Genomic DNA, 13,435 nt, shown 5'->3' with positions numbered 1-13,435 from the left:
AAATGGCAGAAGTTTTGAGGGTATTTTCATCTCAAACGAGCAGAGGTAAGAATGACCTAGTGGTTCTTTTTCTCTCTTCCTCTTTAATAACATATTTTCCAGAGAAGTTTCATTTTCACAGCTAAATTGAGCAGAAGGTTCAGAGACTTGCGTATGTCCTCCCTGCCCACACACGCGCAGGCTCCTCTGGTCTCCACGTTCCCCACCAGAGTGGTACTTTTGCCGCTCTGATGCCACAGTTGATGTACCTACAGTGATGTGTTCTCGACACCCTACATTCGTACTTCCAGTAGAGTTTGTGCTTACTCGTGTACACTGTACAGGCCAGAACAAACTTATTACATGCCCACCATTATAGTATGGCAATCCTTTCTCCTCTTCTTTTTCTTATGGTTCTGGGGCTAGAGTCCTTGGCTGTGCACATGCAGGCAAGTGTGTTGGTCAGCTACACTTGTGTCTCCTCATTATTTGTCTCTTAATAAATGATCAAGTTGGGACTGCTCATTTAATTTGAGAAGGGTTAAATGGTGATAAGTGCATTTGGTGGTTCATTATGCCCGTTTAAAGAATGTGTGCTGTTTCCAATTACAACTTTAAATCGCAAGCATTAACGTTATTTGCGAGTAGCACAGACTAGCTCCACTTGCTCATGCCTTTCCAGGGTGGAGGCAAATGGGAAACGAAAGTCAGCTTCGTTAACGAAAGGCCTCAGGTCTGATGGTGCCGACGTGTATGCAGTATGCACTTAGAAGACCGAAACAGCAAGTCCAAGACCCAAGGCCTGCCTAGGCCACAAAGCAAAGTCAAGCCCAGCCTGGGAAACTTAGTCACAGCTGATTCAATATTAAAAGTTGTAAAAGAACTGAGAGTATAGCTCATCCACAAAATACTGGGGTTTGAACCCCAGAAAAACACCTCTCTCTCTCTCTCTCTCTCTCTCTCTCTCTCTCTCACACACACACACACACACACACAGACCACTATTTGCCTTTTAAAATGTTTTTTTTTTTTGAGGGAGGAGCTAGGCAAGAGGAGACATGCTTATGGTTTGTGTCAGAGTTTCCAATCCTGTAAATCTGTACCCTTCATAAAATCTGGGTTATAAAGAAGCTTATATGTCTAACGTAAAAGGGAACATTCTGGAACACTTACAGTTGTGGTAGATGATGAACTCACCCAGCTGTAAGCTGGTGTTTCATCCATTATTTGTATCGGCTTTGGGATGAGCCCACCCCACTTCCTTTGCTGTTCTAAGTTGACATCATGATGTCTGCCTTGCACCATAAAGATAAGCCCGGCACACAGTCACTTGCCTACAGTGCACTGTCCCTGGCATCTCCTTCCTTGCTCCAGGCACACAGTCGCTTGCCTCTGGTGTGCTTTCTCTGGTATTCCCTTCCTTTCTCTCTCCTTCAGTCTCAACACAGACACACACAGATATGGACACAGACATACAGACACAGACACACGTACACAGACATACATGCATACACAGATACACACACAGACACACTGAGAGACACACACTCAGATACACAAGACACACACAGACAATGCACACTCACACACACACTTAGACACACACACTCAGACAGATAGACACACACACAGACAGATATACACATAGACACAGACATACACACAGACAAACACACTAAAATTACAGTTTATAAAATTTACCCCCAGACCAATCTAGAAATGAAACCTTTCTCCCCTATAGTGGCTATCAAATAAGTAATAGTAGAATCAATGTTTGCTCTCTCCCTCTGTGAAGATGGCACATATGTTATCATTAGGGACATTGTTTTCTCAGTAGAGCTAGTCTGCTAATATAATCTAGTTCTTAGAAGATACCATAAATGATAACTCTAAAATGCCAAACACATGTACATCTATATTCAGGAGACCAGACTTCTAAATACCTCTATGTTTCACAATAAATTCTGTTTTTATGAGTCTTCCTATTCCCACAATTTAATATATGACAGTCTGAGATTGTGACAAATAAATTCTAAGGTTCTACAGGCTTTATTTTTTTTTTAAGGTACTCAGGCTCAGGATTTATTTAGGAAGGTGAATGTTAGGAAAGAGGCTGGACCTCTGCAGTTGGTCTAAACAGCCACCTGTTCGTGCTGCCTGTTGCACTTGGGCATGACTGGTCGGTGTCTCTAAAGCCAAGAGGTCCCAGCAGGGAGGATGGAAGCCAGTCCCAACTTTCGGGTTCTATTTCTGGTTCTGTTCACGGGCTGCCACGAAGTTTAGCAGGTCAATGGCAGTGACAACCCCAAACACCATCTGCCACTTGCTGGACAGGCCATTGCTGTGGTATTGGATCTGCTCATGGATCACCAGGGTGAAGTGGTCAATCTCCAGGATGTGGGAGAGGCTGCCCAGTGTGCCGGACAGGTGGATCGGTTTGAACTGCTTGTAGAGAACTTTGCAGACTTCATCTGATGGCTGCACCTTCCCAGCAAGCAGCGATGACAGCATGTTCCCAAGAGTCACCATCCCTAAGATGGTCCCTGCCTCGTTGACCACGGGCGCCTGGTCGAAGCCCTTCTCCCGGAGAATGTTGCTGGTGTGCTCACAGGTGACCGTGGGCAGCACAGTCAGTGGCGCTGACAGGCTCAGCTCTTGAACACGTAGATGCCACCACCAAGGCCTCTTCACGGAGAGCTCCTTCTTCATGAAACCCTTGTACAGCATCCATTTGTCACTCAGGAACTTGGACCTGTAGTTCCGCACAGAGTCAGGCAGGATGACCACACAGCGCTGTCCTTTCTCCAGCTCCTGGGCAGCCTTCACGGCCACAGCCATGGCGCTGCCTGAACTTCCACCACACAGCAGTCCTTCCTAGGCGATGAGCATGCGGGCAAAGGTGAAGGACTCCTCGTCATTGCTTTTGAATCACTTGTCCACCACCTCATAGACTGTTTGGTCCGTCGGGTTCTACAGGCTTTAAAAATTATTTGTTTCTCCATGAAAAATTACAGATTTTCCTTTTCTTTAGATCTAGAATTGTCTTGGTCTTATGCTGTGTAGCTTTCTCAAGAAACAAACAGTGTAGTTTCTGTTGTGTGGGAAGAAAAAGAATAGAAAAGAGGAGGTGGGACTGAGGTAGGAAAAAGCTAGAGTTCCTTGAGAACTCAGGTGTTAAATGAAGTGCCAGGGTGCAAAAATATCATCTGGGAAATTCCAAAGTCCAGGTGAAAACAGGAGTTGTCAAGACATACAAACTGTGTATCAAGAAATATGTAGACAGAGACCGAAACATCCAGGAGACTCTAGACAAGGAAACAGCCGGTCAGTTTCTGGAGTAGTGGTCTCCCGACTAGAGTCCTGCCATTCTCCTGGGTCTTTTAGGCAGTCTCCTTTCTCTAGCATCCAGAGGATGCTTCTTTGCTGGAGGTTGACTACGACCTGTGGACATGACCTTGGCTCCCTTGGAGAGCACCAGAGACTGCCCCAATAAGCACAGACACTCCCTGGAAATGGACAGGTTCTAAACTGCAGAGTCTGGGACAACCCTGAAAAGATCATGCGTAGTGTTGGTCGGAAGCCAAGGGGCCTGACTTTAAATCATATCACGGCTACCAACTAATGGAGTAGAGCCAAGGTTCCCAATCTACAGATGAGTCCCCTGATTCTGTAGGGAGGAGAGGAGGCTCGTTAGTGACAGGCAAGCAGTCTAATTAGCTTGAGAAGTGCAATCTAGATTTAAAGTAGAGTACAGGTTATTACCTTCATTACTTCTACTGAAGTTAAACTTTGTTAAGTATTAGCCAATACTAGAGACGTTGCGGCAGAGTTGAGATGACTACCTAGTTGACCAGGCACAGGTTTGTAAAGACATAGCAACTTGGGAACACATTTTTCATCATTTTCCAAATTTGATTTTCAAACCTTTCTGTTAAAAGTCTTCGAAGAAGTTGCACTTCTCTGCTCCAGCCCCTGTGTGAACTGTTTGTGAGCGTTGAGAATCACCCAAGTATTAATCTAATCTTGGATTTTCTTGTCCGAATGGCTTGGATTTCTGAGCGTTGGTTTGTTAAAATTTTAACATCTTGAGTAGTGACCCCTGCGTGTCAGGCTTGGGATCTGGGGGGACAGTGTGTGAGAATGTGCCCTGCAGTTTTGGGGCTATAGATCACAACTTTTATATATGTTAGCCATTTCTTTATTGTTAAATCTTCAGTTTGTTTAAGGGACTGAAACTAGAAATGTTTCGTTGTCTTCATTTAATTATGAAGAAGTAGGTTAAATACCAGACAACCCAATGAATATATTTTCTGTGCCCTCTGGGGCTGTGAGATGCATTCCAGGTTGTAGTACTCTCCATGGATCCTGCTTCTTCAAAGGTATTTGAAGCTGGGCGCAAGCTTTGATGTGGCCTATTAGGTTTCTGGGCCAGCATTCAAGCTCACCTTGCATGGCATACTGCCTCTCTCAGATCTGTGGAACCCAGCTCCTTCACTGTGACACGGTAGCAGGTGTGCAGCAAGGCCAGGTCGTGTCTGAGTTCACTTTGACCTTAAGTACAGGAGACTTCATGTGATGTAAATCAGGGGATGAATGTTGAACAGTGGTTGGCATTTCTGTATTCTGTACGGTGGTGCTCTCTCCTTCATGGAAAGGGTGCTGGGGACAGAGACACTGGATTCTTGTATCCCAGGCTGCCATGAAGTCCTAGACTCACACTTGGCAGGCTTGCTCTCTTGCTTTCATTATTTTAGTTCAGCTCTTGAACATCCATATCTTTGCGGTTGCGGACGGATGCTTCCAGGCTAGCCTGTAGCCAGTAACCGTGTCTGACTGACATGAGTGTGTGGAGACCTGTTGTGAGAATTCTCGCTTTAGATGTAACCATAGCAACCTTCTTGGCTTACTCGTAGATTTAGCCTCATCCCTCCCTAATGCTACCGTTAAAGGACCCAGGTTACACCCAGGGCCTACCCTACGAAGCAACCTTTATCCTGACTTTAGTCTTAGTCATTTGGGGTGGAAACAGTGGTATCACATTTTTCCTCCCTCATTATCTGTTGCTTTTCTGTGAGCTGGGTAACTCTGGTAATTAAGAGCTTTTCCGAGTGCCAGTATATCATGATGTTAGCTCTGGATTGGATCGCCAGTCTGTTTGCTATTAGCTCAAGGGAGTTTGCTGCAGAAAAAACGATCAAAAGGTATCTGCTCCAGTGTGAGCTCCACTGTAGTCTGAGGAGGGATGATGCCTCCTAATCATTACTACATGAGGGCCCAATGCCATGCCATTGACTCAACATCCTCACATTCTTGCTGCATTAATAAAACCAAATTCAGACACAACTGTGTTCTTTCATCTCCATAGGCAGCAAGCCAATGTGGTCTACTGTACAATGTAAATGACTTCCCGCCTGTAAAAGAGCACCAGGTCCTAAAACAAGCATATCTTTGTGTGCCCACATTAAACAAGAGGGCGTAGAACAGCTATCTCTTGGGAGAAATATATATGATGCTTATATACACCAGGGCACCTATTTTAGGACTTCCGAATTCCTTTCCTCCCTTCACGTTCCTTGCTCTATGGCTCTCCCACCTCCTAGGGGAGGTCTAGCTCCAAATCTTATTAAGCATTAACATATGCTCACATCCTAAATTAAATGTAATTTGCAAAATTAGAAATATGTTGAGTTGTAACACTAATTGGCATACCCATTACTGCCGAAGAACACTAATTAAAATCTGGAGGTCTTCGTCGTGGTTTGGGGGCATTATTTACTGACTCAAGAGCTCATTTTCTAGCATGCCTGTGAGCTCAGCCACTCTTGCCTGCCTATGCAGACACCATCTGTTGCTGGTCTTGCATCCCCTCTTCTCTTGGAGGGGTGAACCTGTGTGTGGTACAGTAAATATCAGTCTTATCACACCCGGTTCCCCCTTCTTTTCTTTCATCCACCTAGTGAGTAGGGGACACCATCTACTCCCTCTCCCGGGCCTTTGGGGTGGCAGTTACCTTCTGAGCTGTGCTGCAGGAGCGTCTGGATGGATGTCATTAACTAATGAGAAGTTCCAAAAGCCAGATGGAGTTACCGCCTTGATATTTTCTGTTTTAATCAATAAATAAAACATTAACGAGAGAAAGGGGTTGTGTATGTGATCAGTGGAGCTAATAAACCCACATGCAACAAAATTGGTAGCACGTATATGCTTGCTTCTTTTACCTCGTCTTCTCTTTTATTTTGGTCTCAGAAGATTAGTTCTCCTGTCGTCCAAGCTGGCCTTCAATTCTCTGTGTTAAATTGGAACTCCTGGTCTTCCTGCCTCCACCTCCCAATTGTTGGGATGACAGGTGTGTGCCACTATGCCCTGCCTGTCTGTTTTATTTTTAGTATCTTGCAGTGGAATTGGAAAAAGGATTTTAAGTGAAAGGAGAGCACAGCCATTGCATGCAAGGGTAGTGGTGCTGATAGTGAGATCCCAACATTTCTCACTAGCAGAGGAGTGCTTAATGGCTCTCTTAGATTTGAACACAAGAAAAAGAATAGGTTCAAGTAGATGAGAGAGGTAGCCGTTCCCTCACTTGGGGAAAACCCTGAGCAGAAAGGTTTTGAGACTTGTCTATCTCATGTACCGTTGAGGCTGAATGTGAAGCCTGGGCTTGAGAGTCAGTGGCCTGGACATCATAGTGTCTCAGAGGCTCTGGAAACTCAGAGGGGCTTAATGTCTTAACAAGCGCAAGACTACATGAGTGGACCCCAAGGTGATACTCTCAGGAATGTTTGGAACAAGCCCTGGGCAGGAGAGAAGAGCCCCGGCGAGACTTAACGATGTAAGAGTGGTGTGGGCAGACATTCACGGGCTGAAGCAGATAGCGTTTCTCTTCCTTTCACTATTGGATGGTTCCTTGATAGCACGAAGTCGTCATAGAGATGCGTATTTCAACTTTTGAGAGATCAGGTGTGATACAGGGGTCCCACAAAACGGTATCCTCTGCTCAAGGAGAGTATATTTTAAAATCTGTCACTTCGAATTTATAAATAACTTCTAGCATATTATTATTCTGTATGACTCGCCCAGAATGTTGACCTGAAGAGCTGTGTTTCTGCTACATCATATGTTTCTTTGCTGTCAAGAAGTCTAAGCTATAAACAAACACCCACTAGAACCCCTCCCCAACTTTTTTGGTTCCCAATTGCCTGCATTCCCACCTGCCATTCTTCCTCAGTGATAATCCTGTGGAAAGCTAACTAGTGTCTGATTCATCTTTGCGGCCTCCATTAGACTTGAATCAAAGATTCCCACCTGATAATTGGGTACAGCACTTTCACCCAAGATTGATACACAGTTCAGCACCCCCTCCCCCCTACTACCTCCACTTCCCATCAACCTGGGCTCGCATGTGTAGCTCAGGCTGGTCTCAAACTGAAAGCCTCCTGTCTCAGTCTCCTGAGAGCTGGGACCATAGTATGTCACCACCCTCCCCACTCCCAGCTTGGCAAACTTAAAGGACCAGACAGGAGCTATTTTAGACTTCTGGCTACACAGTATTTGTCTCAGTTGTTTAGCGTTGCTCTTGGGATGCGAAGGAGCAACAGGCAGGGTCCGTGAATGGCGAAGACAGTTCTGAGGGAGCTTCAGCTCTGTAGATGGGCATAGGTTTGCTGGTTGCTGCTCTTGAAGAAGAGGTTAAGTTCTGGAATTTTCAGCTCTAATCCGACAAATACAACCACCTGACAAAACTGAAAGTCAGCCCTTGCTTCTTTTCCTCTGCAGGATTCAGGGGACTTAGCTATGTTTCTGAGAATTCTTTGTCTTTACAGTGTTACCCCGCGTAAGATAGTCTTGCCCCTAGGAGAACAGCTGCGGTTTGAAGTTAGAGGCTCCTTTCCTGCTTGCTTTGATAGGCCTGAACAACCAGACTTCTCCCAGTATCTCAAAATGAACCATATCTTTCAAAACCTCCCTTCACATTCGGCTGGTTATCAAACCGGGAGGCCAGGTTGCTTTGATTGACAGGCTGGAATCCATGATCCGGGGAAGGCTTGACTTCTCACCTCCTTCGTCAGCTGACCTGCCTTTTCTCCACCAGCAGTCAGCAGATGACGTCATGCAAGAAGCTTTGTGGAACCTAAGAATTAATCCTTCAGGGTCGATTACCACATAGGGTGCTTTGTGTTTGTTTTTACTAGGTAAGGATGTTTCTGGCTGCTTGAGAAAAACATAATAGAAGGAATCTGCATTTAGGCACTTTGCTAATGTGTTCTAATTGGAAATCTTTATTTGCCCTGTACTTGAGAGTATTTAAGTATTTTGAGCTAGACTAATCTTGAGGGGGATTTTTTTTTTTCTTAAAGAAAAGACCAAGCTAGTACTTTAATATCTTATATGCAAATGGGTGCTGATGGTGGAAAAAATAAGCACAGTTCATTTTTTAAAGACTCCAAAGCAGTTTCTCTATTCCTTGTTAGCCATTAATTCACATTTATTTGCAATTGATAAAGTAAGTATCTGTGAAAACAACTAGCTCTTTTTTTTTTTTTTAAATTACTTTTCCTTGAAAGGCTGTATTGCCCGGGTGTAGGGGCACATATCTAGCAAGGATGCTTCTTCCATTGGTGTCCCTCCTGCCTGCAGAGCATTCTTCTGTGAATGACCTCTGGATGGCAGGATGATTGGGGGCAGGTGTGGGGGAGGGGTGGGAAGACCCGGTGAGTCTGGGGCTGTCACCAATGCTAAGGCAAGGGGTGGGGACTGTCACTAATTCTAAGGACAGGGACAATTAGATGAAATTAGTCTGGGTGCAAAAGTAAAATGATGTAGTTTGATTAGTGGGTTGAGCTTGATGGTGTTTTAAAATAAACTGTCATTTATTTTTCAGAGTTTAACTGATGGGGAAACTCTGTGACAGAAAGTGCAGTTTCCCAGGTGTAAGCTGTCACAAAATGTGCACTGTGCTGCCCAGACCCCTGAGTTTAGTCTCAGTCTCACTTGTTCCCAATCCTAAGACATGTTATGGTCATGTGGGAAGGAGAGAGACCAATGAAAAAAAATGGAGAGACTGTTTTCTATTTTTGTAAAGCTTTAAAAATATATCTTATATTCACTGAGAAAGCGAGAGTTTCATAATGTTGTCGTCATTCGGGCGCTTTGACTGCATTCACCCACAGCGTCTTCTCTGGCCCTTGCTCCTTCTTGTCCACTTCCTGTCCCCCAATTATCCTCTTTCTACTTTCATACCACACTACATATCATTTATATTCCACATATAAGGGAAAAATGTGGCATTCGTCTTCTGAGTCGTCCTGGTTGAATTTCTCACCTCTGTCAGAAGGGGTGGGGTTAAGAAAACAAACAGCAAAAGCTGTGAGGATACAGGGCGAAGCATGTTTGTTCATTACTGGGAGAAGAGTGGGAATGGGAAGCAGTCCAGCCACTGAGGAAATCCATATGGAAGTTCCTGAGAAATTCAGAAGTGGGACACACACACACACACACACACACACACACAGAGACAGACAGACAGACACACAGAGACAGAGACAGACAAACAGACAGACAGACAGACAGACGGACACACACACACACACACACACAGAGAGAGAGCGAGCGAGAGCTTTAGGCCGTGGAGCCACACACAGCACATTTATGTTACTGTGGAGAAATGGACGGATCTTGAGATTTGCCAAGTGAAGAGGGCAGATCTTTAGTGCCCATCAATGCTCCGTATCTTTCTTTATTCCAGTAGCTATCACATAGTACAGCCTGTTTCAGTTGGCGCCAAAGGAAGTAACAGTCTGGGCCTGATCACTATCTCTGTAGATGTTCCCTGGCTTGGGCATGGTCTTGGGTAATTTTACTTCACCTCCTGCTTCTCCTTGGTTGGTGCAACTGACTGAAGATGTTGCTTTGGTTTCCCCTTGCTTTGTGTGATAATTCTAGGCAGCAGTGTTTTGAAATCTCTTTCCCAAACATGTAACCCGTTTGAACCTTCGAGTGGATTGTCTGGAGAAAAAGGAAGGAAGTCAGCTCATGACACACACAGTAGGTCTTCAGTCAAGTTTTGTTCGTATCCTTTTACCCAAAATGGTGTCTCTTTTTGTCCTCACGTGTAACAAAGCCAAACAAAATTCTGCATTTATTATATTGGTGTCTTTGATCCATGGGATTTCTTAAGTAAGTTGCTTGGTTGTTTTGTGGAGGAGATTTTGTGCCTGCCAATATGGATATGTGAGGTACAGGTCCTGGGATTTTGGATCCCTTGTCTTTTGTTAACAACACAGTAAAACCATCTACCCAGTTAATACTATAGAGCTTCACTAGAGTATCCGCTTTAAGACAGGCCTGGGAGTCATAGATCAGTTTTCTTTCTCATGCTTGGATCTATGCTTCCCTTCCTGTCTGCAAAGTGTGAATCTCTGGTCCCTGTGTCAGCGTGTGGCTGCTCTTGTGTTGAATCTCTTGCCTTTCATTGGCTGCCCTGGGCCAATCAGGAAATGTAATTTGTAACCCACCACTCATGGCAGTACAATAGCGTAGGGAGTTGGGATGGGGCAAGAATGGGTGTGTGCCACAGCCACATGCAGGGGACACGGTTGAGTGCCTAGGAGAGGGCACCTAGTTTCCTCACCCGTTAGAGAGAATTTGTGCCTGATCAATGAATTTGGAGATGCACTGCTACTGGCATTGGAGACTCAATTATCACCCCTTTGTCTGCATACTTGCCACATCACCTCATTGTACTGTTTCTTGGCAGCTCCATGGTCCTTGTCTTAGTGAACCACAAGTTTGAAGAATGAAGAAAGCTTCACTCTGTATTTTTCTATTCTAGTTCTTGCAAAATAAATCAACTTTCTGCTGTAGTTGATTTGCCAAAATTGTTTAAGCTGCCTTCTCTGACTTGATCCTTGGGCTGACCTTTGTCGTGTTACCTTTGATCCTTTCGGGAAGCGGAGTGTGCCTGTGATGTTGGAAGGAAGTGTCTAGGAGTGGTCAGGGTTGATCTTGCTTTTCAGAGGGTTGCCGAGGTGTAGCGGAGTCAAGATGTAAAGTGTAGGAAAGTCAAGATGTGAGCTGCAGTGGAGTCAAGATGTGGGGTGTAGGGGAGTCAGGATGTGAGGTGCAGCTGAGTCAAGATGTTTGTATTGTTTCACAAACAAGTCTGTAGGTGGATTTGAGTCTGTAAGACGTTCTCATTAGACTCACTTATTATCACACTTTTTTTTTTTTATGAAGACCAATGTGTAGAACTAAGAGATGCAATTCTAGATGTTTGTGATATAAATGCAGTGACCAACCCTGGGAAGTTACAAGTGGCCTGTTCAACCTAAGCAGTTAGTACCAGGTCTGTGTTGAGGTACAGTCATTAGCCCAACAGATGTTTAAGATTTAAAAATTTTAAAACCCTGTGTCATGAACAAAGTTTGTTGGTTTCCTGTGGAGAGTAACCTGGTGCTAATGAATGTCTTGAACAACCAGATAGTCCATGTTCCGGTGGTGCTTAGGATCCAGGGAGCTGAAATGCTGCTGTGGCAAAATGTGGTCCCCAAGCTCAGTTTCTTGACTTGCTTTCTCTAAACTTATAGGAAAAAAATGGTGATGGCTGACTTTTGTTCTGAATTTTGTGCTAAGGTTTCTGTCAGCTCTTTTCAGACGCTGTGCTTAAATATATGGCGTTACAGTCGTGGGTGGAAAATAAAAAAATAGTTCAGTTTCAAAACTGCTTCTGAACCTCAAACAGGTGAATTGAGCCAGAGAGAATATGATGTTTAGTTACATGCTTTCGTCACAGCAAATGTAAGTAAGGAAGATGGAAGTAGCTTGGAAAACGTTCTGTCTACTGAGCGTACATTAAATCAAATCCTTCTTGCTTACTGCTTGGGGGTGTTTTTCTAAATGTTGGACCCAGCCAATTGGTACTCCGGGTTTTATTCAAACTCTACTGGTGCGAACTGTCTTTTTCATCATTGGAAGATTTATTTACACGACCTGCTCTTAGAATTACCGAGTACACAGCAGATTGTGCATTTTTGCAGTGTCTGACCTAGAATCATAACGTTAAGGAAGGTGATTATTTTATTATAATTGAATCAATGCTCTCTTGTTTCTCAGCCGTGAATGCAGTAACTGTCAGATTGCTATTTCCTTCTGGCTGTTCAGGGGAACTTGAACTTCAGTTTGACTCTGTTACATATAAATACAACAGAGGCTTTGTTTCAGGTGGAGGAATGAAAAGAAAAATGGACTGGAGACCTACTGTGTGTCACGAGGAGCTGGAGCCGATTTCACTTTCTTCCCCACTGATAGTGCATTTGATACTTATACATTTGATACATTTGATCATTATAGACCTGCTGGCTCCCTCCCTCCCCCCACCCTGCCCCTTCTTCAGGCTAGTTTGGCCTTGTGGAGACTTGACTTCCCTGCCCAGGTCACATAGCTCAGCCAGGTTTGCTGACCTCATACCCCACATTTTTTTTTTAAAGTATACTGGGTCAGAGTTCATGTCATTAAAGTTCTACTTGAACCAAAAGAGAAAAACCTGTTTTCTGCAACACGAGCTCTAATTACATAAAGTGGATGCTTCTGAGAACAGTATTGTCTCATAGTGTTGGCTGCAAATCTTGAACAACAATCAAAGCCTTGGCTTTATGTAAGAAGGGATCAGTTCAAAACCAAATAGCACCTGTCCTGAGCTCACCACGATTAAGGAGGAAGCGGTTGGGGTGACAAGAGGCTGCCTAAGTCCTGGGACATACGGACAGGGGTTTCTTTGCATTGCTCGGCAAAGGTTGCTGTGTATTGTTCTCTCTATGGCTAACCTATGGCAGTAACTGAAGGGATTGGCAAGGGAGAAGCAGGGGTGGGCAGAGGATGGATGAGGGATTGGCTGCTGGAGAAGCTTTGGACCGTGGAATATGCTGTAGTAAATGTGATGTGTTTATAGTTCTGCCTGCAAAAAAACAAAACAAAACAAAACAAAAAACCCTCAAAGGTAAAGTATCCTATGATTTGACATCTCACTGGGGCCAATACCACCACGTTCTATGTACTCTCATCATTCCTGGGTTAGACCAGGCTAGGTTTCTTGGGTTCCTTTTTTTCCTTATATACTTTTAATTTTCTTTGTAGCGGCCAGCGATCTTACTGGTTTTCTTTTCGTGCTTCAGGTGTATATAGGTGATGAAAAAGTTCTAGGCCTCTTCCACTTCATGTCTAGGCTTCTCAGGGTGTGCCCTTGACCACCTGCTAGGCTTTTATGTGGTATACTAATGAATAAGCAGATTCTTAGGATTTGGTCTAGGCCCTCTACTTAATCTCCTGACATGTCCCTGTGACCCCACCATCTCCCTTTGTTTCCACTAACTCTTCAGCGACTGGCATACAGTGACTGGCATATAGCCATCTTGCTAATTGTTGGACCCATTGAGTTGAAGTGATGGCTAAGTAAGGGAGTTTGAAG

At 44.4% G+C, this 13,435-nt stretch overlaps 1 protein-coding gene and 1 pseudogene across 1 annotated transcript in view; one reads left to right on the top strand and one right to left on the bottom strand.

Annotated features, from left to right (window-relative positions):
* Positions 1 to 13,435, top strand: part of Basp1 (brain abundant membrane attached signal protein 1) — a 49,398-nt gene that overhangs the window by 19,508 nt on the left and 16,455 nt on the right. The window lies entirely within an intron of this gene.
* Positions 2,034 to 2,919, bottom strand: LOC148119713 (cystathionine beta-synthase pseudogene; annotated as a pseudogene).

The sequence above is a fragment of the Myodes glareolus genome, chromosome 15, assembly GCF_982192425.1.
Source record: "Myodes glareolus chromosome 15, mMyoGla1.1, whole genome shotgun sequence".
Lineage (NCBI taxonomy): Eukaryota > Metazoa > Chordata > Mammalia > Rodentia > Cricetidae > Myodes > Myodes glareolus.
The sequence above is the reverse complement of the archived record's forward strand: the minus strand, read 5'-3'. Positions and strand labels throughout refer to the sequence as shown.